The sequence below is a fragment of the Heterodontus francisci genome, chromosome 24 (assembly GCF_036365525.1).
Source record: "Heterodontus francisci isolate sHetFra1 chromosome 24, sHetFra1.hap1, whole genome shotgun sequence".
NCBI lineage: Eukaryota > Metazoa > Chordata > Chondrichthyes > Heterodontiformes > Heterodontidae > Heterodontus > Heterodontus francisci.
The window spans coordinates 62,607,743-62,632,073 of record NC_090394.1 but is presented as its reverse complement, the minus strand read 5'-3'; the positions used below and the strand labels follow the sequence as shown (position 1 = coordinate 62,632,073).

Here is a 24,331-nt window from a genome sequence, read left to right as displayed (position 1 = left end):
CTCTCTCCTCTCTCTCTCTCTCTCTCTCTCTTGTCTCTCCTCCCTTGTCTCTCCTCTCTCATCTCTCTCGCTCGCTCTCTCTCCCCCTTGTCTCTCTCGCTCTCTCTCCTCTCTCGTCTCGCTCGCTCTCTCTCCTCTCTCCCCCTCGTCTCGCTCGCTCTCTCTCCCCCTCGTCTCGCTCGCTCTCTCTCCCCCTCGTCTCGCTCGCTCTCTCTCCCCCTCGTCTCGCTCGCTCTCTCTCCCCCTCGTCTCGCTCGCTCTCTCTCCCCCTCGTCTCGCTCGCTCTCTCTCCCCCTCGTCTCGCTCGCTCTCTCTCCCCCTCGTCTCGCTCGCTCTCTCTCCCCCTCGTCTCGCTCGCTCTCTCTCCCCCTCGTCTCGCTCGCTCTCTCTCCCCCTCGTCTCGCTCGCTCTCTCTCCCCCTCGTCTCGCTCGCTCTCTCTCCCCCTCGTCTCGCTCGCTCTCTCTCCCCCTCGTCTCGCTCGCTCTCTCCCCCTCGTCTCGCTCGCTCTCTCTCCCCCTCGTCTCGCTCGCTCTCTCTCCCCCTCGTCTCGCTCGCTCTCTCTCCCCCTCGTCTCGCTCGCTCTCTCTCCCCCTCGTCTCGCTCGCTCTCTCTCTCCCTCGTCTCGCTCGCTCTCTCTCTCCCTCGTCTCGCTCGCTCTCTCTGGTCTCTCTCGCTCGCACTCTCTCGTCTCTCTCGCTCGCTCTCTCTCCCCCTCGTCTCACTCGCTCTCTCCCCTTCGTCTCGCTCCCTCTCTCTCCCCCTCGTCTCTCTCGCTCTCTCTCCCCCTCGTCTCGCTCCCTCTCTCTCCCCCTCGTCTCTCTCGCTCCCTCTCTCTCCCCCTCGTCTCTCTCGCTCCCTCTCTCTCCCCCTCGTCTCTCTCGCTCCCTCTCTCTCCCCCTCGTCTCTCTCGCTCCCTCTCTCTCCCCCTCGTCTCTCTCGCTCCCTCTCTCTCCCCCTCGTCTCTCTCGCTCCCTCTCTCTCCCCCTCGTCTCTCTCGCTCCCTCTCTCTCCCCCTCGTCTCTCTCGCTCCCTCTCTCTCCCCCTCGTCTCTCTCGCTCCCTCTCTCTCCCCCTCGTCTCTCTCGCTCCCTCTCTCTCCCCCTCGTCTCTCTCGCTCCCTCTCTCTCCCCCTCGTCTCTCTCGCTCCCTCTCTCTCCCCCTCGTCTCTCTCGCTCCCTCTCTCTCCCCCTCGTCTCTCTCGCTCCCTCTCTCTCCCCCTCGTCTCTCTCGCTCCCTCTCTCTCCCCCTCGTCTCTCTCGCTCCCTCTCTCTCCCCCTCGTCTCTCTCGCTCCCTCTCTCTCCCCCTCGTCTCTCTCGCTCCCTCTCTCTCCCCCTCGTCTCTCTCGCTCCCTCTCTCTCCCCCTCGTCTCTCTCGCTCCCTCTCTCTCCCCCTCGTCTCTCTCGCTCTCTCTCCCCCTCGTCTCTCTCGCTCTCTCTCCCCCTCGTCTCTCTCCCTCTCTCTCCCCCTCGTCTCTCTCCCTCTCTCTCCCCCTCGTCTCTCTCGCTCTCTCTCCCCCTCGTCTCTCTCGCTCTCTCTCCCCCTCGTCTCTCTCGCTCTCTCTCCCCCTCGTCTCTCTCGCTCTCTCTCCCCCTCGTCTCTCTCGCTCTCTCTCCCCCTCGTCTCTCTCGCTCTCTCTCCCCCTCGTCTCTCTCGCTCTCTCTCCCCCTCGTCTCTCTCGCTCTCTCTCCCCCTCGTCTCTCTCGCTCTCTCTCCCCCTCGTCTCTCTCGCTCTCTCTCCCCCTCGTCTCTCTCGCTCTCTCTCCCCCTCGTCTCTCTCGCTCTCTCTCCCCCTCGTCTCTCTCGCTCTCTCTCCCCCTCGTCTCTCTCGCTCTCTCTCCCCCTCGTCTCTCTCGCTCTCTCTCCCCCTCGTCTCTCTCGCTCTCTCTCCCCCTCGTCTCTCTCGCTCTCTCTCCCCCTCGTCTCTCTCGCTCTCTCTCCCCCTCGTCTCTCTCGCTCTCTCTCCCCCTCGTCTCTCTCGCTCTCTCTCCCCCTCGTCTCTCTCGCTCTCTCTCCCCCTCGTCTCTCTCGCTCTCTCTCCCCCTCGTCTCTCTCGCTCTCTCTCCCCCTCGTCTCTCTCGCTCTCTCTCCCCCTCGTCTCTCTCGCTCTCTCTCCCCCTCGTCTCTCTCGCTCTCTCTCCCCCTCGTCTCTCTCGCTCTCTCTCCCCCTCGTCTCTCTCGCTCTCTCTCCCCCTCGTCTCTCTCGCTCTCTCTCCCCCTCGTCTCTCTCGCTCTCTCTCCCCCTCGTCTCTCTCGCTCTCTCTCCCCCTCGTCTCTCTCGCTCTCTCTCCCCCTCGTCTCTCTCGCTCTCTCTCCCCCTCGTCTCTCTCGCTCTCTCTCCCCCTCGTCTCTCTCGCTCTCTCTCCCCCTCGTCTCTCTCGCTCTCTCTCCCCCTCGTCTCTCTCGCTCTCTCTCCCCCTCGTCTCTCTCGCTCTCTCTCCCCCTCGTCTCTCTCGCTCTCTCTCCCCCTCGTCTCTCTCGCTCTCTCTCCCCCTCGTCTCTCTCGCTCTCTCTCCCCCTCGTCTCTCTCGCTCTCTCTCCCCCTCGTCTCTCTCGCTCTCTCTCCCCCTCGTCTCTCTCGCTCTCTCTCCCCCTCGTCTCTCTCGCTCTCTCTCGCTCTCTCTCTCTCCCCCTCGTCTCGCTCTCTCTCTCTCCCCCTCGTCTCGCTCTCTCTCTCTCCCCCTCGTCTCGCTCTCTCTCTCTCCCCCTCGTCTCGCTCTCTCTCTCTCCCCCTCGTCTCGCTCGCTTTCTCTCCCCCTCGTCCCGCTCCCTCTGTCTCTCCCCGTCTCGTGTCTCTCCCCCTCTCTCTCGCTGTCTCTCGTCTCTCGCTGTCTCTCGTCTCTCGCTGTCTCTCGTCTCTCGCTGTCTCTCGTCTCTCGCTGTCTCTCGTCTCTCGCTGTCTCTCGTCTCTCGCTGTCTCTCGTCTCTCGCTGTCTCTCGTCGCTCGCTGTCTCTCGTCGCTCGCTGTCTCTCGTCGCTCGCTGTCTCTCGTCTCTCGCTGTCTCTCGTCTCTCGCTGTCTCTCGTCTCTCGCTGTCTCTCCCCCCCTCCTCTCGCTCCCCCCCTCCTCTCGCTCCCCCCCTCCTCTCGCTCCCCCCCTCCTCTCGCTCCCCCCCTCCTCTCGCTCCCCCCCTCCTCTCGCTCCCCCCTCTGGTCCGTCTCGTCTCGTCTCTGCTCTCGTCTCGTCTCGTCTCTGCTCTCGTCTCGTCTCGTCTCGTCTCTGCTCTCGTCTCGTCTCGTCTCTGCTCTCGTCTCGTCTCGTCTCTGCTCTCGTCTCGTCTCGTCTCTGCTCTCGTCTCGTCTCGTCTCTGCTCTCGTCTCGTCTCGTCTCGCTCTCTCTCTCGTGTCGCTCTCTCTCTCGTGTCGCTCTCTCTCTCGTGTCGCTCTCTCTCTCGTGTCGCTCTCTCTCTCGTGTCGCTCTCTCTCTCTCGTCTCTCTCTCGTCTCTCCCTCGTCTCTGCCTCGTCTCGCGCGCTCTGCCTCGTCTCGCGCGCTCTGCCTCGTCTCGCGCGCTCTGCCTCGTCTCGCGCGCTCTGCCTCGTCTCGCGCGCTCTGCCTCGTCTCGCGCGCTCTGCCTCGTCTCGCGCGCTCTGCCTCGTCTCGCGCGCTCTGCCTCGTCTCGCGCGCTCTGCCTCGTCTCGCGCGCTCTGCCTCGTCTCGCGCGCTCTGCCTCGTCTCGCGCGCTCTGCCTCGTCTCGCGCGCTCTGCCTCGTCTCGCGCGCTCTGCCTCGTCTCGCGCGCTCTGCCTCGTCTCGCGCGCTCTGCCTCGTCTCGCGCGCTCTGCCTCGTCTCGCGCGCTCTGCCTCGTCTCGCGCGCTCTGCCTCGTCTCGCTCTCTCCTCCCTCGTCTCGCTCTCTCCTCCCTCGTCTCGCTCTCTCCTCCCTCGTCTCGCTCTCTCCTCCCTCGTCTCGCTCTCTCCTCCCTCGTCTCGCTCTCTCCTCCCTCGTCTCGCTCTCTCCTCCCTCGTCTCGCTCTCTCCTCCCTCGTCCCGTCTCGCTCTCTCCTCCCTCGTCCCGTCTCGCTCTCTCCTCCCTCGTCCCGTCTCGCTCTCTCCTCCCTCGTCTCGTCTCGCTCTCTCCTCCCTCGTCTCGTCTCGCTCTCTCCTCCCTCGTCTCGTCTCGCTCTCTCCTCCCTCGTCTCGTCTCGCTCTCTCCTCCCTCGTCTCGTCTCGCTCTCTCCTCCCTCGTCTCTCTCGCTCCTCTCTCTCGCTCTCGCCCCTCTCTCTCGCCCCTCTCTCTCGCTCTCGCCCCTCTCTCTCGCCCCTCTCTCTCGCTCTCGCCCCTCTCTCTCGCTCTCGCCCCTCTCTCTCGCTCTCGCCCCTCTCTCTCGCTCTCGCCCTCTCTCTCGCTCTCGCCCCTCTCTCTCGCTCTCGCCCCTCTCTCTCGCTCTCGCCCCTCTCTCTCGCTCTCGCCCCTCTCTCTCGCTCTCGCCCCTCTCTCTCGCTCTCGCCCCTCTCTCTCGCTCTCTCGCCCCTCTCTCTCGCTCTCTCGCCCCTCTCTCTCGCTCTCTCGCCCCTCTCTCTCTCGCTCTCTCGCCCCTCTCTCTCTCGCCCCTCTCTCTCTCGCCCTCTCGCCCCTCTCTCTCTCGCCCTCTCGCCCCTCTCTCTCTCGCCCTCTCGCCCCTCTCTCTCGCTCTCTCTCTCTCTCGTCCTCTCGCCCCTCTCTCTCGCTCTCTCGCCCCTCTCTCTCGCTCTCTCGACCCGCTCTCTCGACCCGCTCTCTCGCCCCGCTCTCTCGCCCCGCTCTCTCGCCCCGCTCTCTCGCCCCGCTCTCTCGCCCCGCTCTCTCGCCCTCTCGCCCCTCTCTCTCGCTCTCTCGCCCCTCTCTCTCGCTCTCTCGCCCCTCTCTCTCGCTCTCTCGCCCCGCTCTCTCGCTCTCTCGCCCCGCTCTCTCGCCCCGCTCTCTCGCCCCGCTCTCTCGCCCCGCTCTCTCGCCCCGCTCTCTCGCCCCGCTCTCTCGCCCCGCTCTCTCGCCCCTCTCTCTCGCTCTCTCTCTCTCGTCCTCTCGCCCCTCTCTCTCGCCCCTCTCTCTCGCTCTCTCTCTCTCGTCCTCTCGCCCCTCTCTCTCGCCCCTCTCTCTCGCCCCTCTCTCTCGCTCTCTCGCCCCTCTCTCTCGCCCCTCTCTCTCGCCCCGCTCTCTCGCCCCTCTCTCTCGCCCCTCTCTCTCGCCCCGCTCTCTCGCCCCGCTCTCTCGCCCCGCTCTCTCGCCTCTCTCGCCCCGCTCTCTCGCCCCGCTCTCTCGCCCCGCACTCTCGCCCCGCTCTCTCGCCCCGCACTCTCGCCCCGCTCTCTCGCCCCGCTCTCTCGCCCCGCACTCTCGCCCCGCACTCTCGCCCCGCACTCTCGCCCCGCACTCTCGCCCCGCACTCTCGCCCCGCACTCTCGCCCCGCTCTCTCGCCCCGCTCTCTCGCCGCGCTCTCTCGCTCGCGCTCTCTCGCTCGCGCTCTCCTCGCTCGCGCTCTCCTCGCTCGCGCTCTCCTCGCTCGCGCTCTCCTCGCTCGCGCTCTCCTCGCTCGCGCTCTCCTCGCTCGCGCTCTCCTCGCTCGCGCTCTCCTCGCTCGCGCTCTCCTCGCTCGCGCTCTCCTCGCTCGCGCTCTCCTCGCTCGCGCTCTCCTCGCTCGCGCTCTCCTCGCTCGCGCTCTCCTCGCTCGCGCTCTCCTCGCTCGCGCTCTCCTCGCTCGCGCTCTCCTCGCTCGCGCTCTCCTCGCTCTTCGCTCTCCTCGCTCTTCGCTCTCCTCGCTCTTCGCTCTCCTCGCTCTTCGCTCTCCTCGCTCTTCGCTCTTCGCTCTCCTCGCTCTTCGCTCTCCTCGCTCGCGCTCTCCTCGCTCGCGCTCTCCTCGCTCTTCGCTCTCCTCGCTCTTCGCTCTCCTCGCTCTTCGCTCTCCTCGCTCTTCGCTCTCGCTCTCTTCGCTCTTCGCTCTCTTCGCTCTCGCTCTCCTCGCTCTCTTCGCTCTCCTCGCTCTCGCTCTCCTCGCTCTTCGCTCTCGCTCTCCTCGCTCTCTTCGCTCTCGCTCTCCTCGCTCTTCGCTCTCCTCGCTCTCCGCTCTCGCTCGCTCTTCGCTCTCCTCGCTCTTCGCTCTCCTCGCTCTCCACGCTCTCTCTTGCTCTCCTCTCTTTCTCCCCCCAATACCCTCCTTTAAAATCTCCCTCACCAAGCTGTCACTGACCCTAATATCTTCTCCTTTAGCTCAGTGTTTTCCTCTATGCATGCAACTTGTTTGCCGGTTATTAATCGATATCCATGTACGATCATTGCCACACTTGCAAGTTATGTCAGGGCAGAATAAGTTTTGATGTTAGGCAGACGTTAATTTCTTCCTTTCTTCGAGAATACGGGACCTGTGGAACAAGTTGCTGGCTCATGCGATGAGCACTGGTTTGCTTAGTTCCTCAGAAAGCTGGACCTGTTTCTGGCTAGGGTGGAGATCACCTCATGCAAGAAGCAGGATATCCTGTAATGTAGTAAGTGTCTGTCTGATTCCTAGAATAGTTTTGATGGACTAAAGTGCTTTTAGAGAGGAATTTTCCATATTTTTTTTCATTAATTGGTCTGGGTTTTTAATTTTTTTTTCTTGAGAACACAAGAAATAGGAGCAGAAGTTGGCCATATGGCCCATCAAGCCTGCTCCCCATAACCTTTGATTCCCTGTGGGACCAAAAATCTATCTATCCCAGCATTCAATGCTGAAGCATCCACAACCCTCTCTGGTAGAGCATTCCAAAGATTCACAACCCTTTGAGTGATAGCTTTTCAGGATATTACATGACTCCAAATGTGGGCAGTTTCTATTTTGATGCACTAATGCTAACCTGTTTTTCGTTAGCCATGTTTTTGTGATTTCTGCTCTTGCTTCCATTTGTTTATTATTGATTGCTTTTGACATTCTTGTATGTACTTCCATACTTGTTTAACTTTGTCTCTCCCTTAACCTTCCTAACTCATTGGCTGATTTTGATATTGAGGTAATATTGTTCTTTGCGATGTGTGATTTTGTTTCTGTCCTGATTAATTTTATTGTCCCGCCTATTCTTCTGCTCAGTACTGACCCCTGACTCTAGCCTCCACTGTCATTACTTCTTCTCACCTCCCAATTTAATTTCCTTATTAGACCTTAATTCGGTGAAAAATTCAGGTGTGCGCGCAGAATGACAGAGGGAGCTATTGTATAGGGTTCTTTTTGATTAATAATACAAACCAAAACACTTCTTTGGCCTCCTTATCTCGAGAGACAATGGGTAAGCGCCTGAAGGTGGTCAGTGGTGTGTGGAGCAGCGCCTGGAGTGGCTATAAAGGCCAATTCTAGAGTGACAGGCTCTTCCACAGGTGCTGCAGAAAAATTTGTTTGTCGGGGCTGTTACACAGTTGGCTCTCCCCTTGCGCTTCTGTCTTTTTTCCTGCCAACTGCTAAGTCTCTTCAACTCGCCACACTTTAGCCCCGCCTTTATGGCTGCCCGCCACTAAACCAAATAAAAGCCAAAGCTTGTTGCAATAGATGAATAGCCAAAAAGAATTAAAATATTTATGCTTTAATTTATAGCTGTTGTGGAAATGAGGATGAGAAGGGCTGGAAGCAACAATTATATTGTATAAACCTCCTATACTGCAATTTCCTAAATACTGATCCTGAGTTAGCAGTCTGTATTTAGACCTTTACAGCTTTCATTTTGTCATGGTGTAAGATTGAATATGTGTGGTCGAGTTTCTTTGTTTGGAACTGGATACAGAATTTGTAATATGCAAAGCATCTCCTGTATACATGTACAGTTTTAAACTCCTTTCGACAAAACATGAAATGGCTTCCAGAACACATTTTTGTGCAGTTAACTTTTTAACCATCACATTTTAAAATAGCAGGAATGTTACGGAGTCCTTTTTCAATGTCCATGAGCCATTTTAAGCTGACATCAGGCAAGACGGTCTTAACATCTTTAAAATTACTGATTTTAATTTGGGGACCAAAAGTCTTTTTTTTTTAAAGTTCTTTGCATTTCTTCAATACTGCAGACATACTGTATAAACTTGCAATTGAAACTAAGCTTTAGTTAGAATTACTGTAACAGTCTTTTTAGTTTTGCTTGCTTTATAGTATGTAGAAAATTAAGAATGATAACGAGTTGGTAGAAATAACCAAAACCAGAAATTTCAAAGGGAATTGCTGAAATAAATGTTTATTTTAAATAATCAGTCTTCTTGAATGATTAGATCTACAGTACTATGAGATAGATGTTGGGGAGTGTGGGAGGTGAGTAAGCGAGCCACAGCAATTCCCTGCGAGAGATGTATAGGCTGTTAATTGTTAAGTGATTCTGCTCTCCTTCCCCGTAAACTTGCACAAAGACACCTCTGCATTAACGCTCCTTGTTGAATCTCTCACCATGCTTAATCATACATTACAGAACATTGAAACTATTCAGCCAGTTTATATATCAATGATGGCTGACAATGCAAATTTTGAAGCTGCTTTAAAAATGCACTGTAGACCAGAGTGCCAAATGTGATTAATTTGCATTACAATATTTGGATTGCATTCATTTCTCACCCAATGCAAACCTTGGTGCCTTGTAAGAAGGTATGCTAACTTTACTACTCCAAGGTACCCCACCCCTATCCCACGTGGCCACAGCAAAGCTAATGGAACGCTGATGTTACTCACGTGGTGATCCTTGAGATGCTCATGGATGGCGATTTAATGATTTTTTTGTGCCTGTGAGGGCCCAGTTCATCACTTCCACTGAACTGCAAGAAAGCAGACTGCAGAGATAAATGATGCCTTGAAGCCCCTATCCATTTGCTCCACCTATCTTTCCAAGATTGACATCTGGCTTTCAAGATGCATGAGGCAGCTGTTTGAGCTTACTGCGAGGCTGGTGACCCTGATTTCCTCTGCAAGGACAAAGTTGCAGCATCTCTCGAAGTGTCCATACTGTCCAAGGTAGATTGCAGTGTGCTGAATTAATGCAAAATGAAACCACACCTTCTGGAAGCGGACGCCATATATTCAGGCACAGTACTGATGCTCCTTGGATGCCTTCTGATACTTGGTATAAATGCTTGTGTGGAGCAATCAGTTTTCCTTGCATGTTAGTTGTTGGGAAGGAAATAAAATGGCTCAAGTATAAAATTGTTATGTATATTTCAGTGGGAATATGCATGCTTTTGTGTAATTTTAAAGGGTAAATAATACAACACATTTGAATTTAGTGGGGGTTTAAATACGGGAGTGTCCACTTTTACCCCCCATTGCAGCATTATTCCCACATGCACATGATGAGGTCGGAGGATCCCCCGACATTGGGTCTCTGGCCTCATCATCGTGATGGTGCTGTGGGAGGAGATTGTTGCTCCAGTATTTCCAGTTGCGTACTTCAGCTTGGGATTAGGGTGTCAATTCGGAATCAAAGGCCTGACTTTGGAATGGGGTGGGGAGACTCAAGTGGGTCAGGGTCCTGAACTTGGAAATGGGGGCAGGAGGGATCGGGGTTGGGGTGCCTGGATCTCTGAAATGCTGGTGATCAGAGTGGTGGGGTTTTTTTTGGTTAAACTTTTTATTCAGGAGATGCTTAAAGTTGGTTTTCCCCCAGGTGCTGGCTGCCTGCCTTGGGGCAAACCAGTGTTGTAGCAGGGACCTAAAGCAGGCATTAGACCCTTTGCATGTACATATAAGAAGCTTAAATCTTAATGCCTCTTATCTTCGCACAATATGGTGGATGGCGCTCTTCAGACAGAAGTTTCCTACGCTTGCCTGCCACTTTCGGACCTTAGGAGGCTGGGTAGTGCTGAGAAATGGGTGCTAAGCAGTCCAATTTAACCCCGAGTGACTTGACAGTTGACTTTTCGTAATTAAATTTCAATTTTAATTTTTATTTTTTTTCTCAATAGGCTACAAGGAGCCAAATCTGGAAGGATATTGAACATTTTTGTTAATGAATATTTCAGTACTTTCAAAACAAAGGTAAAGTAGTGTTTCTTTTTCTTTTGATCTGCAATCACAAACTTTTGATATAAAATTGAAAAAATATTGTCATAAAGAGCAACAGTGTAACATCAGTGTAATTAAAAACTTCAGAAGTTAATTATAGCATATTACTGTAAATAGTTACTTAAATAGTTCCTTGTACTTTGTAAAGCAATTCACTTGACTTGCTTTAATTATCTGCACTGTAACATATCTTACTCAGTTCATCTAATATGATTTTCCCACATACCCTGTTCAGCAGTATTCGACATGAGTGCCTGATTCTGGTGGAATTTTCATGGTTTCTTACTGTCAGCTTTTGAACATAATGACATAAGATCATACACAATGGAACTATGATTTTGTAGATATTGAACTGTTTCCATTGTGCTAATAAAACTGAGTAGCCATGTCAGATAAAATTATGCTAATTGCCTTTTACTGGAGAAGAAGGTAGGAGAGAGTAAATGAGAAATAATGAGATCAAAAAATTGATTTTTTAAAAGTAGGTATAGAATGGAAGCGGTTGAGGGAGTTCCAGCTCACTTTAAGGCTTGATAACTCAAACTGAAAATCCAACTGCAGAAGATTGAAAAGGTCAGAGAAGTGTGCTACACAGGCTGTAATGAAGGCATTAACGATTTTGAATAAAACCAGGTTTTCTAACTACTAAACTGTAATTGATGCTCCACTTGGAAAATTGTATGCAATTTTGGGCACATAGCCTTAAAAAAGGACATTGATACAGTGGAGAAGATTGAGGAGAGAGCAGCAAGGATTATTCTGGGATGTTGGGCTCCTAGTTACGCAGACTTGGGAAAAAATCAGTCCCATTCCAAGTTCTGAGAGGCATAAATAGGTACAAGTGTTTAGCTTGGACTCTGAACATAGAACTGGAGAATACGAGTATGACAGAAATAAACCACTTTTTAATCAATAATTATTATGTTAATAATTGATCTCCTGTCACATTGCAGAGGGGGAGTCAAGACAAAGTGTAGTCTTTAAGTAAAGCAAATATAATTCAGTGCTCATTTTAAAGTCATTCTATCCTCATCTTTATATAATTTTGATTTTATATTTGTTGCAGTTAAATAGCAAGAACAGTTTAGAAAATGCCTATAGCCATACATGGCTGAATTTTCGTGTCCCACTGGGGCGGGAACAGAGACTGATGGGGTCCAAAGATACCAGCGCTGGCCAGCACACTGATTTCCTGATGCTGATCACCAGGGCTGGGAGAGGGCGGGATCACGAGCCTGCCAGCACCCCTATTAAGTGCAATTAAGGTGCTTGGAGAGCTCATTAACGGGGCAGGGAATGGGTGTTGAGTTTCACGGGTGCATGGGCAACAAAGAACAGTACAGCACAGGAACAGGCCATTCGGCCCTCCAAGCCTGCGCCGATCTTGATGCCTGCCTAAACTAAAACCTTCTGCACTTCCGGGGACCGTATCCCTCTATTCCCATCCTATTCATGTATTTGTCAAGATGCCTCTTAAATGTTGCTATCGTACCTGCTTCCACCACCTCCCCCGGCAGCAAGTTCCAGGCACTCACCACCCTCTGTGTAAAGAACTTGCCTCGCACATCCCCTCTAAACTTTGCCCTTCTCACCTTAAACCTATGTCCCCTAGTAACTGACTCTTCCACCCTGGGAAAAATCTTCTGACTATCCACTCTGTCCATGCCGCTCATAACTTTGTAAACCTCTATCATGTCGCCCCTCCACCTCCGTCATTCCAGTGAAAACAATCTGAGTTTATCCAACCTCTCCTCATAGATAATGCCCTCCAGACCAGGCAACATCCTAGTAAACCTCTTCTGTACCCTCTCCAAAGCCTCCCCGTCCTTCTGGTAGTGTGGCGACCAGAATTGCACGCAATATTCTAAGTGTGGCTCACTAAAGTTCTGTACAGCTGCAGCATGACTTGCCAATTTTTATACTCTATGCCCCAACCGATGAAGGCAAGCATGTCGTATGCCTTCTTGACTACCTTATCCACCTGCGTTGCCACTTTCAGTGACCTGTGGACCTGTACGCCCAGATCTCTCTGCCTGTCAATACTCCTAAGGGTTCTGCCATTTACTGTATACGTCCCACCTGCATTAGACCTTCCAAAATGCATTACCTCACATTTGTCCGGATTAAACTCCAACTGCCATTTCTCTGCCCAAGTCTCCAACCGATCTATATCCTGCTGTATCCTCTGACAATTCTCATCACTATCCGCAACTCCACCAATCTTTGTGTCGTCTGCAAACTTACTAATCAGACCAGCTACATTTTCCTCCAAATCATTTATATATACTACAAAGAGCAAAGGTCCCAGCACAGATCCCTGCGGAACACCACTAGTCACATCCCTCCATTCAGAAGAGCACCCTTCCACAGCTACCCTCTGTCTTCCATGACAGAGCCAGTTCTGTATCCATCTTGCCAGCTCACCTCTGATCATGTGCTGTCTCGGGCAGATCAGCTGAAGGGAAGCGGGTACACAGTGGGGAGCCTGTCATGGCCAACCCAGGGAATTATCCTGGACCCATAAAAAGTTTAAACAGTGCAAAGGGGAACTCCGCCAAGGTGTCCTTGGCATTGTGCAGGTGCCAGGGCAAGTGGGCAGCAAGCGCTCAGGCACTGCAGGGTGTCGTCACCCTCCTGGCATCGTGGGGCAGAAGAGCAGGGGGCAAAGCTACAAAACACAATTGGGCAACTAGCTGACCACAGGAAGGCAGCAGCTGATAATAGAGGCACGACTGTCAGATTTTAGGACCAGTAGCAATGAGGAGAAACACCCTCCACAGGAAGGACAGAACCCAGGGCATCAGGAGAGCAGATAAGAGGAACAAGGGGCAGAAAGGACACTGAGGCCATATCATCCACATAGGATCTACTGCCGACAAAAGAGCAACCTGCAGATGACCGAGAAACAGTGCTGCTGAAGACTGCAACTCTCCAAGCAGTTGGTCAGACATCTGTGCCCTCGTCGTTGAAGACCTTGCACCTCTCAGCATTGATTGCTATGCCCTGTCAGTAACTGTCAAAGTCACTGTGGCCTTGAACTTGTTCGCTTCTGGCTCTTTCCAAGGATCAGCTGAAGACCTTTGGCATCTCGCAAATGGCTGCACACCACTGCATCTTGCAGGTCACTGCCTTATGTCACAGACTTGTATTATTTTTTTTCTCCTCGGATTAAAAACAGTTTGTGTACCTTTAAGAGGGAGAAAGTTCTGGAGACTGTGTGCCACAGCTGCATTTTTGATACCCTGGGCAACAGCAGGAGAGAGAGGTGTCACATGATAATGTTTCCACTTGGCTGTGTGTGGAACTGGCAGAAACTGGCTGAAACCAGTTAGTTTTGAGAGACTATCTAGCGAGGCGTACTGAAGAGAAAAGGAGCTGTTTATTCTCTCTCTCTCTCTCTCTCTCTCTCAGCAGAAATTCTACAAGGAGCTTCAAGCCAAGTTAATTCCCTGAATAAAGAAGAGCATTCTTTTTTCAAGAAACTTTGTATTGCTGTGCTTATCATTCAACGAACTGTTTAATGCTTCCTGTAGCCGAAGAGTTGAATGCCTATCTTCTGAAGGACTATTTTCATCAAATCCACCTGAAGACTTCAAGTGGCCTTTGACTATTTCCACATTAGAAGATCTCATCCACCAGGAACGTAACCTACAAAGACTTATTTCATTTATTCTTAAGAGACAGCAAATTTTTAAAAACTCCACTTTTTAAAAACTGATTCACATACATTCAAATGTAACAGTAGTTAATGGGGAGTTAGATTAAAATAAGTTATAGAACACAGAACAGTACAGCACAGTACAGGCCCTTCGGCCCACGATGTTGTGCCGAACCTTTAACCTACTCTTAAGATCTAAGTAACTACCTACCCTTCATTCTACTATCATCCATGTACCTATCCAAGAGTCGCTTAAATGCCCCTAATGTATCTGCTTCTACTACCACCGCTGGCAACTATTAACAAATAGCTAATTTGTTGTTGTCTAAAGATACCTGGCTTGGTTTGTTTCATTCTGGGGTTACTAGAGTGTTTAATTTGGCTATTGTCCGGTTGGTTGTGAAAGCTTACTATGCTGCGACCTGTGGAGTGACAGGACTGAATTGACAGTGCATTGCTCCTGCTGTGGTCGTAATGCTTGTATGGTGGAGCTGGACAGCACATTCATTTCACGACAGATGAAGCCTCGCAGTGTGCATTGGGTTTCGCTGCCATCAATGGATTCCTCCCAGATGTAGGGCATCATCAGTTACACCCACATGGCCATCCAGGCACCAAGTGACCATCCAGTGAAATTCATCAACAGGAAGGGTTTCCTCTCCCTCAACGTTCAACTGGTCTGCGATGCAAAACAAGACCTTCCTCCATGTGTGCATTCACTTTCCTGGCAACTGCCATAACTCCTTCATCCTCTGCTAGTCCAGGCTGCCTCAGGTCTGCACTCCAGCACCCCAAAGTCAGTGAATAGATCCTAGCATACATGGGATATCACTTGAAGAGGTGGCTACTCACCCCTCCAAGAGAGCCCCAGACACGAGCACTGAAGTGTTACAACAAATGCCATCTGTTCACTAGGACAACCATTGAGCAGGCTGTTGGGCTTCTCAAAATGCGATTCCAGTGCCTGGACTGGTCAGGTGGCATCCTCCAGTATACTCCAGCACAAGTTCTGGTCATTGTGGTGGTCTGCTGCGTCCTCCATAACATGGCTGTTCCAGGGAGCTGTGAACCTTGAGGATGGTGGGGCCCTGGAACCAGATAGCTCATTGGAGGAGGAGAGGGAGGATGCAGAATACAGAGTTGCCTTGGCTGCATAGGGAGGTGGCGGGCACGGCATGGGGTGTAAAAGGCTCGTCGGGATGCTGTGAATGTCAGGGATCATTTAATTTGGGAACGTTTCAACTGGGCCTTTGGCCCAAAATGAAGGGTATGGCAGGAAAGTCAGTCTTCGGTACCTGTGCTAACACACCCATTCAAGAGGCAGCCTGAAACATCTAAACTCTTACTGCCAATGAAAAATGCACATCTGCCCAGAGACTTTGCCCTCACTATGGAGGAACCCTTGATCTCCTTCACCACCTCATACCACCTTACTTATCATGCCAGCAATAAAAGTCACAGACGCGCAGATGAAAGTGTCATTATTTATACAGTGCCAAAATAGGGCATAGTGCACAGAGACAGTAAGGAGACGCCCCAGTGACCCACTCAGTGCCAAATGCTTGGCCACTCCTACATGGTGCTCCCCTTGTGGCGTCTGAGGAGGTGGAGGCAGCTTGTGGCTGAGATGAATATGACAGTCGTCCTCATCGTGGAGGTGCCCTGGGGACACTCCAGAGGCAGCTGCTGCTGCTGCACCATTGCAGGGACAGCCTACGTCACTTGGCCCTGCTGTACTGATGCTCCCACTGTCAGAGAAGCCAAGAAAGCAGAGGATGATGAAAGTACCCTGTGAGGGGTGGCACCCTCATCCTCTGACATCCTCAGTCCTTGGGCATACATAGAAAATAGGAGCAGGAGTAGGCCATTCGGCCCTTCAAGCCTGCTCTGCCATTCATTATGATCATGGCTGATCATCCAACCTGTTCCTGCTTTCCCCCATATCCTTTGATCCTTTTCGCCCCATGGAGCTATATCTAACTCCTTCTTGAAAACATAGAATGTTTTGGCCTCAACTGCTTTCTGTGCTAGCGAATTCCACAGGCTCACCACTCTCTGGGTGAAGAAATTTCTCCTCATCTCAGTCCTGAAAGGTTTACCCCGTATCCTGAGACTATGACCCCTGGTTCTGGACTCCCCCACCATACCAGGTGCCTCGAGGAGGACACTAGCTGGGGTGCAATTGGTACCCCCTCCAAACATCTCTACACCACCAGGGCCACTCAGTGTTCCAGGCTACACCATATGATCTGCATCCTGTAGATGTCAGAGTGCATTTCCTGCATGTACTCACAAGTGCAGCGCATATGGCTCGCCACAAGATTGGCTATTGTCTTAATGGAGGAGCTGATGCGCTCATAACCCTGAGCCACTGTGGCGCACATGAGCTGCAGGGACTCCTCCATCTTCTGCCCATGACCCTGCACTGCGTCAGGGAACTCTGACGTGGGAGCACATCTACTGCTGCTCTGGGTAGAGCCTCCTTGTGACTCCTGAGGCCCTACAGCTGTGCGCAGCTGAGCAGAGCTGTGTCTGTTCTGCCTCCTCTAAGAAGGATTGCCGATAGTTCCCTCTGCTTCTGGCACCTCCTCCTGTTCACCAGTGCCGTGCTCCTCACCCAGTGACACACTCTTTAAATGCGCATGAGGACCCACTGAGGTGAGAATATCTACGCTGGGGACGGTGCATTTGTAAGATGTGACCGTGCTTCTCCTTCTTGCTGTTGTTCTTTGGCCACTGTTTGGGAGAGAGTGGATCTCTGTGGATGGGTGCCTGCACCTGTGGGAGACACAAGAAAAGATCATGAATGCTAGCCTTGGAGAGCAGACGCCTCAATGCAACTGAGTGTTTGGCATGCAATTGGACACGGTCAAGTGCAGTGCACCCCCCTTAAAGAGTGGATTACCCTCTATAATCATGATCTCCACAATGAGTGCCCATTTTACCAGGGCCACCTTCCTTCTGGTCCCCGATCCTGGCTATTTCCAGCTCTCGATCCTCCATGGGTGTTAACACCTGAAAGTAAGGGAGACCACGTCTTATTTGGGCCTTCTCCTGGGAATTATGTGCCCGTTTCTCCTGCAAGGACAAAAGAGAACAAGATAAGCCATTGCTGTCCTATATGCCCAATGTCATCTGCTCCTATTCATTAGCTGCTGCATGTCCCAGTGGTGACAGGTCTTCAGCAACACTGTGGCTGTGCGCCATTCTGAAGGTTCATTTAAGTGTCCTGCGCACACCCTCCTCCCTAAGTTTGGGGTGCCCTGGGACTCCTCAGCTGGTGTGTCTACTGGAGGGTGAATTCCTAGGGACCTGGCCTGAGGGTTGCAGGTGGCACACTCATTGCCAAAATGTTATGAGGTCATTGAACCATTTCTGGTACTGGATCCAGGATCTCCAGGTTCTTATGAGGTTCACAAGGAGGAGGTGTTATCAATTTTGGAAAGTGTGAAAATAGATAAGTCCCCTGGGCCAGATGGGATTTATCCTAGGATTCTCTGGGAAGCTAGGGAGGAGATTGCAGAGCCTTTGTCATTGATCTTTATGTTGTCATTGTCGACAGGAATAGTGCCGGAAGACTGGAGGATAGCAAATGTTGTCCCCTTGTTCAAGAAGGGGAGTAGAGACAGCCCTGGTAATTATAGACCTGTGAGCCTTACTTCGGTTGTGGGTAAAATGTTGGAAAAGGTTATAAGAGACAGGATTTATAATCATCTTGAAAAGAATAAGTTCATTAGCGATAGTCAGCACGGGTAGGTCGTGCCTCACAAACCTTATTGAGTTTTTCGAGAAGGTGACCAAACAGGTGGATGAGGGTAAAGCAGTGGATGTAGTGTATATGGATTTCAGTAAGGCGTTTGATAAGGTTCCCCACGGTAGGCTATTGCAGAAAATACGGAAGTATGGGGTTGAAGGTGATTTAGAGCTTTGGATCAGAAATTGGCTAGCTGAAAGAAAACAGAGGGTGGTGGTTGATGGCAAATGTTCATCCTGGAGTTTAGTTACTAGTGGTGTACCGCAAGGATCTGTTTTGGGGCCACTGCTGTTTGTCATTTTTATAAATGACCTGGAAGAGGGTGTAGAAGGGTGGGTTAGTAAATTTGCGGATGACACGAAGGTCGGTGGAGTTGTGGATGGTGCCGAAGGATGTTGTAGGGTACAGAGGGACATAGATAGGCTGCAGAGCTGGGCTGAGAGATGGCAAATGGAGTTTAATGCAGAAAAGTGCGAGGTGATTCACTTTGGAAGGAGTAACGAATGCAGAGTACTGGGCTAATGGGAAGATTCTTGGTAGTGTAGATGAACAGAGAGATCTTGGTGTCCAGGTGCATAAATCCCTGAAGGTTGCTACCCAGGTTACTAGGGCTGTTAAGAAGGCATATGGTGTGTTAGCTTTTATTAGTAGGGGGATCGAGTTTCGGAGCCACGAGGTCATGCTGCAGCTGTACAAAACTCTGGTGAGACCGCACCTGGAGTATTGTGTGCAGTTCTGGTCACCGCATTATAGGAAGGATGTGGAAGCTTTGGAAAGGGTGCAGAGGAGATTTACTAGGATGTTGCCTGGTATGGAGGGAAGGTCTTGTGAGGAAAGGCTGAGGGACTTGAGGTTGTTTTCGTTGGAGAGAAGGAGGAGGAGAGGTGACTTAATAGAGACATATAAGATAATCAGAGGGTTAGATAGGGTGGATAGTGAGAGTCTTTTTCCTCGGATGGTGATGGCAAATACGAGGGGACATAGCTTTAAGTTGAGGGGTGATAGATATAGGACAGATGTCAGAGGTAGTTTCTTTACTCAGATAGTAGTAGGGGCGTGGAACGCCCTGCCTGCAACAGTAGTAGACTCGCCAACTTTAAGGGCATTTAAGTGGTCATTGGATAGACATATGGATGAAAATGGAATAGTGTAGGTCAGATGGTTTCACAGGTCGGCACAACATCGAGGGCCGAAGGGCCTGTACTGCGCTGTAATGTTCTAATTCTAAAAGGTGACACTTCTGCTACTCACAATCACAGCGATGTCTTGCCAGGCCTGTTTCGGCTGCGGGTGGTCGCCTCCTGCCACCCTCCAGGAAGAGGACCTCCCACCTCTCCCTCATGGCATGCAATGTAGCCTTAAAGTCTGCATCAGAGAAATGAGGGGCAACCCTACCCCAGGTTCCAGGCCTCCAGCTCTCCTGGGACACCTTGGAGACAACAGCAGTCTCAGTAATAGCTGTTGAGGTCTGTTTAAATCAAGCTCACAATTGAACAGGCCTAACTCATTTCCTGCTCCTGTGGTCTTTAATTGGATGGCAAGCCCATCTCCATATCAATTAAGGGATCGCCCTGTGAATGTCATGCATCATTTCAGTCTCCCACAGGGGGTGGGCTCACAGCCTGGAAGCCGTCCCGCGACATGCCACCGCCTGCACCACCACCCCCCCCCCCCCCCCCCACCAACCCCAATGCAGAAAATCCAGGCCACGGTTCTTTTTCACATATCAATTGCCTCTTTTGTAGGCCTAGTTATCCTGATTACAGCTGGCACTGGCTGCTTCATGGCAAACCAGTCTTACAGTGAGACCTCTCATTGAGGTTAGACTTCTTATTTACATGTGCAAAGAGTGTAATGCCTGTTTTTTTTTTAAAGTTTGGCCTTCAATCTGCCAGGCACTTCCAGCTCGTTATGAGTGTGCCATTGTCTGTGGAAAGGTGAGGTACCAAGCTGTTCAAATGCAGGCATCTTGTGGGTTTTGAGTTTGAGATGCGCATTTAAATTTTTGTCCTCATATTTTGGAACTTATAATCTCAACTGTCTCATTTTACTTAAATAGGCCATCTGAAGCCATTCGGAACCTTGCACCAGGGCCAGTTCACATTTAAAGTTTCGGAGTGTCTCCTGACAACGCAGAGCGATCACCAACGTCATCAGTGCATCCGAACATTTGGCACCTTGCCAGTATTAATCTGCGCATGCATGCACCAACGTCACCACGCATTGACACCAGACATAATGATGTCCAAGCGTCGCCTCACTCCTCAATGGCTTCAATCATTACCTTCATTTCCCCCAACAGTATCCGGCTTTGGCCACTTGTGGCCGGTCTCATTGCTTCTTCCCAGCCCTACCACCTGCGCCCCCTCTTTTCTCCCCCCCCCCACAGCAGTACAATTGCTCCCAGCCTCTCTGCTTCCCACCCCTCAGCTGCTCCCTCCCGGCTTTTCCACTTCCACCCCTGGCCACTTGCTCCCGGCCTTGCTGGTTCCCTGACCTCAGCCACACGTTACACGTTCCCTGCCCCCCCCACCCCCGGCCGATCGCTGCCCAGAGAAGCGGCGGGGAACAAACCACCATGGGGGGAAGCAAGTGGCCGAGAGGTGATGGGACAACACAGGGAGCGAGCAGCCGAGGGTGGGGGGTGGGGGGGGAGTGGCGAGGAACAAGCGGTGAGCAGACTGAAGTGGGAGGGAACAGGATGCTGTTGGGGACGGGATGGATGTGGCGATGGCAGCCATTTAGGGGGTTTGAGTTTAATTTGTTTTTTGTGACACATTAAGCAGTGCCACTTTTATTACTGGCAGCTGCCTGAGACGTCGACGACAGTGTGATTCCAGTTGATGAGGCTGCATGTGCTAGTCCTGTGCCACCTAGTGGTTATGTTGTCAGAAAATGCACCCTTAAAGTTTAGTGCAGCAAATTGACTTGCTTTTGTCTTCTGAAGAGTTATAGTTAACTGCTTTAAATCTACAGTGAGTCATTACTATGATTCATTACTAATGTTCCCTGCCTATTTTCGTTCATTAAGTCTTTTTAGCAGTTCAGTCTAGTGGAATGTTTATCCTGCCATCTTTCAAAGTTGAGAAAGGGCACATGGACAGAGCAAGTAAACTGAAATACAGTGATTTGAGATTTTTTTGCTTAGTCCATGGGTCACTACAGATTTAGTGGTAAAGGCACACTCTGGTTTGCATAAACAAACTAAATTAATGAACTGCAAATGGGGCCAGACAATATATTTTCTTCCCTCTCCCTCACAGTAGTCCATAGACTCTCAAGAAAAGCAGTTTAAACTGTACTGACTGACTTCCAGGAAAAACCATCTGACGGATGGCAAGAAGTACATATACACCATTTGAATATACTGATTTTTTTTTTGTACTATGCGGACCATGTATCACCATCATATCTGTGCCTTAGTTAGATTATCCTCTTTTTTTTCTATCAACTTGGGTTCTCTGCCATTGCCACCACTCTCTGCCTGGCTGAACATGTTCTCACATTGAACAACTTCTCCTTCAACTCCACTCACCTCTTCCAAATAAAAGGTGTTGCTATGGGTACCTACATGGGTCCTAGCTATGCCTTTTGTGTTAGGTCTTTTTGTGGGGTATGTCGAACATTCCTTGTTCCAGTCCTACTCGGGTCCCCTTCCCCCAACTCTTTTTCCCATTCCATGGATGACTGTATCTGTGCCATTTCCTGCTCTTGGCTGGAACTGGAAAACTTCTTCAATTTTGCTTCCAATTACCACCCTTCGCCTACCTTCAAATGGCCCATCTCCAACACTTCCATTCCTCGACTTCTCTGTCTCCATTTCTGGGGATAGGCTGTCTACTAATATTCATTATAAGCCCACTGATTCCCACACTACCTCGACTATACTTCCTCATGCCCTGCCTCCTGTAAGGACTCCATTCCATTCTCCCAGTTTCTCTGTCTGTCGCATTTCTTCTGATGATGCAACCTTCCACAGCAGTGCTTCTGGTATATCTTCCTTTTTCCTCAACTGAGGACTTCCCCACCCCCACTCCCCCACCGCTATGATTGACAGGACCCTCAACTGTGTCCGACCCATTTCCCTCACTTCTGCTCTCATCCCTTCCCCTCCCTCCCAGAACTAAGAAAGGGTTCCCCTTGTCCTCACTTTTTCCACCCCACCAGCCTGCACATCCAAAGGATCATTTTCCGCCATTTCCACCACCTTCAGCATGATGCCAACACCAAACCCACCTCCTCCCCTATCATCATTCTGTAGGGACCGTTCCCTCTATGACACCCATCGCTCCTGATACCTCATCTCCTTTCCACTGCACCTTCCCATGCTATTGCAGGAGGTGTAACACCTGTCCTTTTAACCTCTCCTCTCCTCGCCATCCAAGGCCCCAACAGGTGAAGCAGCAATTTCCTTGTACTTCTTTCAATTTAGTATACTGTATTTGCTGCTCACAATGCAGTCTGCTCTACATTGGGAAGACCTAATGCTGATTGAGTGACCACTTTACGGAGCACCTCTGCTCTGTCTGCAAGCATGACCCCAAGTTTTCCGGTTGCTTGCCATTTTAATTCACCACCTTGCCGTCAAACTTACATTTCTGTTCTCTGCCTGCTGCAGCGTTCCAGTGAAGCTCAATGCAAGCTCGAGGAACACCACCTCATTTTCCAATTAGACATTTTGCAACCTCTGGACTCAATATTGCGTTCAACAATATCAGACCATGACCCCCATTTAGTAATTTTTAACCATGTGCTAGTCTTTAAACTTGTTTTTCATTTTTTTGCTCTTGAACAGAGTTGTTCATTATTTTGCCATTAATGATGTCTCTGGACAAATGCTTTGTCTTTTTGCTGCAACTGTTACCACTCCCTTTGCCTTTTGTTCCGTGACATCTTTGTCATTTAATCTCTCCTGCCCTATCACAGAGCTTCATTTCGTTCTTCTTCTTCCCCCCCCCCCCCCCCCCCACTTGCTCAAAACCTGTTACGTTTCTAACCTTTGCCAGTTCTGATGAAAGATCATTGACCTGAAACCTTAACTCTATTTCTCTCTCCACAGATGCTGCCAAAGCTGATGAGTATTTCCAGCACTTTCTGGTTTTGTCTCTAGTGACTGCTTGATCCTTCCACTCTTCCTTTGTATCATTAACCTTCAAACTCCATCTAACCCAGACTTGGTACCATCTAATCAACACTTTTCTTATGCATCTCCTATTTTGCTTCAACCCTTTCAATCCAGGTGGTTTCTTCCACTACAGGCCTTGGTTCTTCACCCATATTTTTCACTTTTTTTTAACAAAAGTTGATGAGTAGCTGACTAGATTTGCGTAATGGGAATTTTTCTTCAATATCTTTTCGAAGTTTGACATTTGTTGTGGACTGGTGGGAAATGGCAGGCTGGTTTCCACTGGTCACCCATCTCCCAACTGACCACAGGTTGTGTTTTGTTTACATTATTGCTTCAGACAGTGACAGGTTTTTCATGAGTTTAAAACAGAAGATTATTTATCTATTAAACAATAATCGCCCAAAAATTTTCACAACACCACCCACGCAGCATTCACTCTCATTCGCGCTCAAGTAAAGATAGATAGAAAGTAAAGGGTAAGAAGCGTTAAGAGTACGTGTAAAAGTCTGCTGTTTTCAGGAAAAACCTGTGGGATTCTCTTGGAAGGTAAGTTTTAAAGTTGCAGGCCTGTACGCTGATCATCTTGCCCTTGCTGGGTTGCTGAAGTCTCCTGGCAGTCAACACTTCAGTTTGAAGACTGTGCTGGTATTCCTTAGTTCAGTTTTCACAGGTGGGGTCGTTGTTCAAGAGGCACCCTGTTATTTCTCTGCTGCAGTTGATTGTCAACATGTCTCAGTAGTGTTCAACTATCGTAGCTAAAACTGATCTCCCCCCCCCCCCCCCCCCGTTTCTCCTCTCCCCCCCCCCCCCCGTTTCTCCTCCCCCCCCCGTTTCTCCTCCCCCCCCCCCCGTTTCTCCTCCCCCCCCCCCCCCCGTTTCTCCTCCCCCCCCCCCCCCCGTTTCTCCTCCCCCCCCCCCCCCCGTTTCTCCTCCCCCCCCCCCCCCCGTTTCTCCTCCCCCCCCCCCCCCGTTTCTCCTCCCCCCCCCCCCCCCGTTTCTCCTCCCCCCCCCCCGTTTCTCCTCCCCCCCCCCCGTTTCTCCTCCCCCCCCCCGTTTCTCCCCCCCCCCCCGTTTCTCCTCCCCCCCCCCCGTTTCTCCTCCCCCCCCCCCGTTTCTCCTCCCCCCCCCCCCGTTTCTCCTCCCCCCCCCCCGTTTCTCCTCCCCCCCCCCCGTTTCTCCTCCCCCCCCCCCGTTTCTCCTCCCCCCCCCCCGTTTCTCCTCCCCCCCCCCCGTTTCTCCTCCCCCCCCCCCCGTTTCTCCTCCCCCCCCCCCGTTTCTCCTCCCCCCCCCCCGTTTCTCCTCCCCCCCCCCCGTTTCTCCTCCCCCCCCCCCGTTTCTCCTCCCCCCCCCCCGTTTCTCCTCCCCCCCCCCGTTTCTCCTCCCCCCCCCCGTTTCTCCTCCCCCCCCCCCGTTTCTCCTCCCCCCCCCCGTTTCTCCTCCCCCCCCCGTTTCTCCTCCCCCCCCCCGTTTCTCCTCCCCCCCCCCCGTTTCTCCTCCCCCCCCCCGTTTCTCCTCCCCCCCCCCGTTTCTCCTCCCCCCCCCCCGTTTCTCCTCCCCCCCCCCCGTTTCTCCTCCCCCCCCCCCGTTTCTCCTCCCCCCCCCCCGTTTCTCCTCCCCCCCCGTTTCTCCTCCCCCCCCGTTTCTCCTCCCCCCCCCGTTTCTCCTCCCCCCCCCGTTTCTCCTCCCCCCCCCGTTTCTCCTCCCCCCCCCCCGTTTCTCCTCCCCCCCCCCCCCGTTTCTCCTCCCCCCCCCCCGTTTCTCCTCTCCCCCCCCCCGTTTCTCCTCCCCCCCCCCCGTTTCTCCTCCCCCCCCCCCA

The 24,331-nt window shown here is 52.0% G+C and overlaps 1 protein-coding gene across 7 annotated transcripts in view; it reads left to right on the top strand.

Moving 5' to 3' along the window:
• Positions 1 to 24,331, top strand: part of atf7ip2 (activating transcription factor 7 interacting protein 2) — a 186,575-nt gene that overhangs the window by 66,000 nt on the left and 96,244 nt on the right. For all 7 annotated transcript variants that reach the window (XR_010977409.1, XR_010977410.1, XR_010977408.1 and 4 more), the window contains one exon: positions 9,876 to 9,948. The gene's annotated coding sequence lies outside the window, so the exon portion shown is untranslated. The remainder of the gene's footprint in view (positions 1 to 9,875; positions 9,949 to 24,331) is intronic.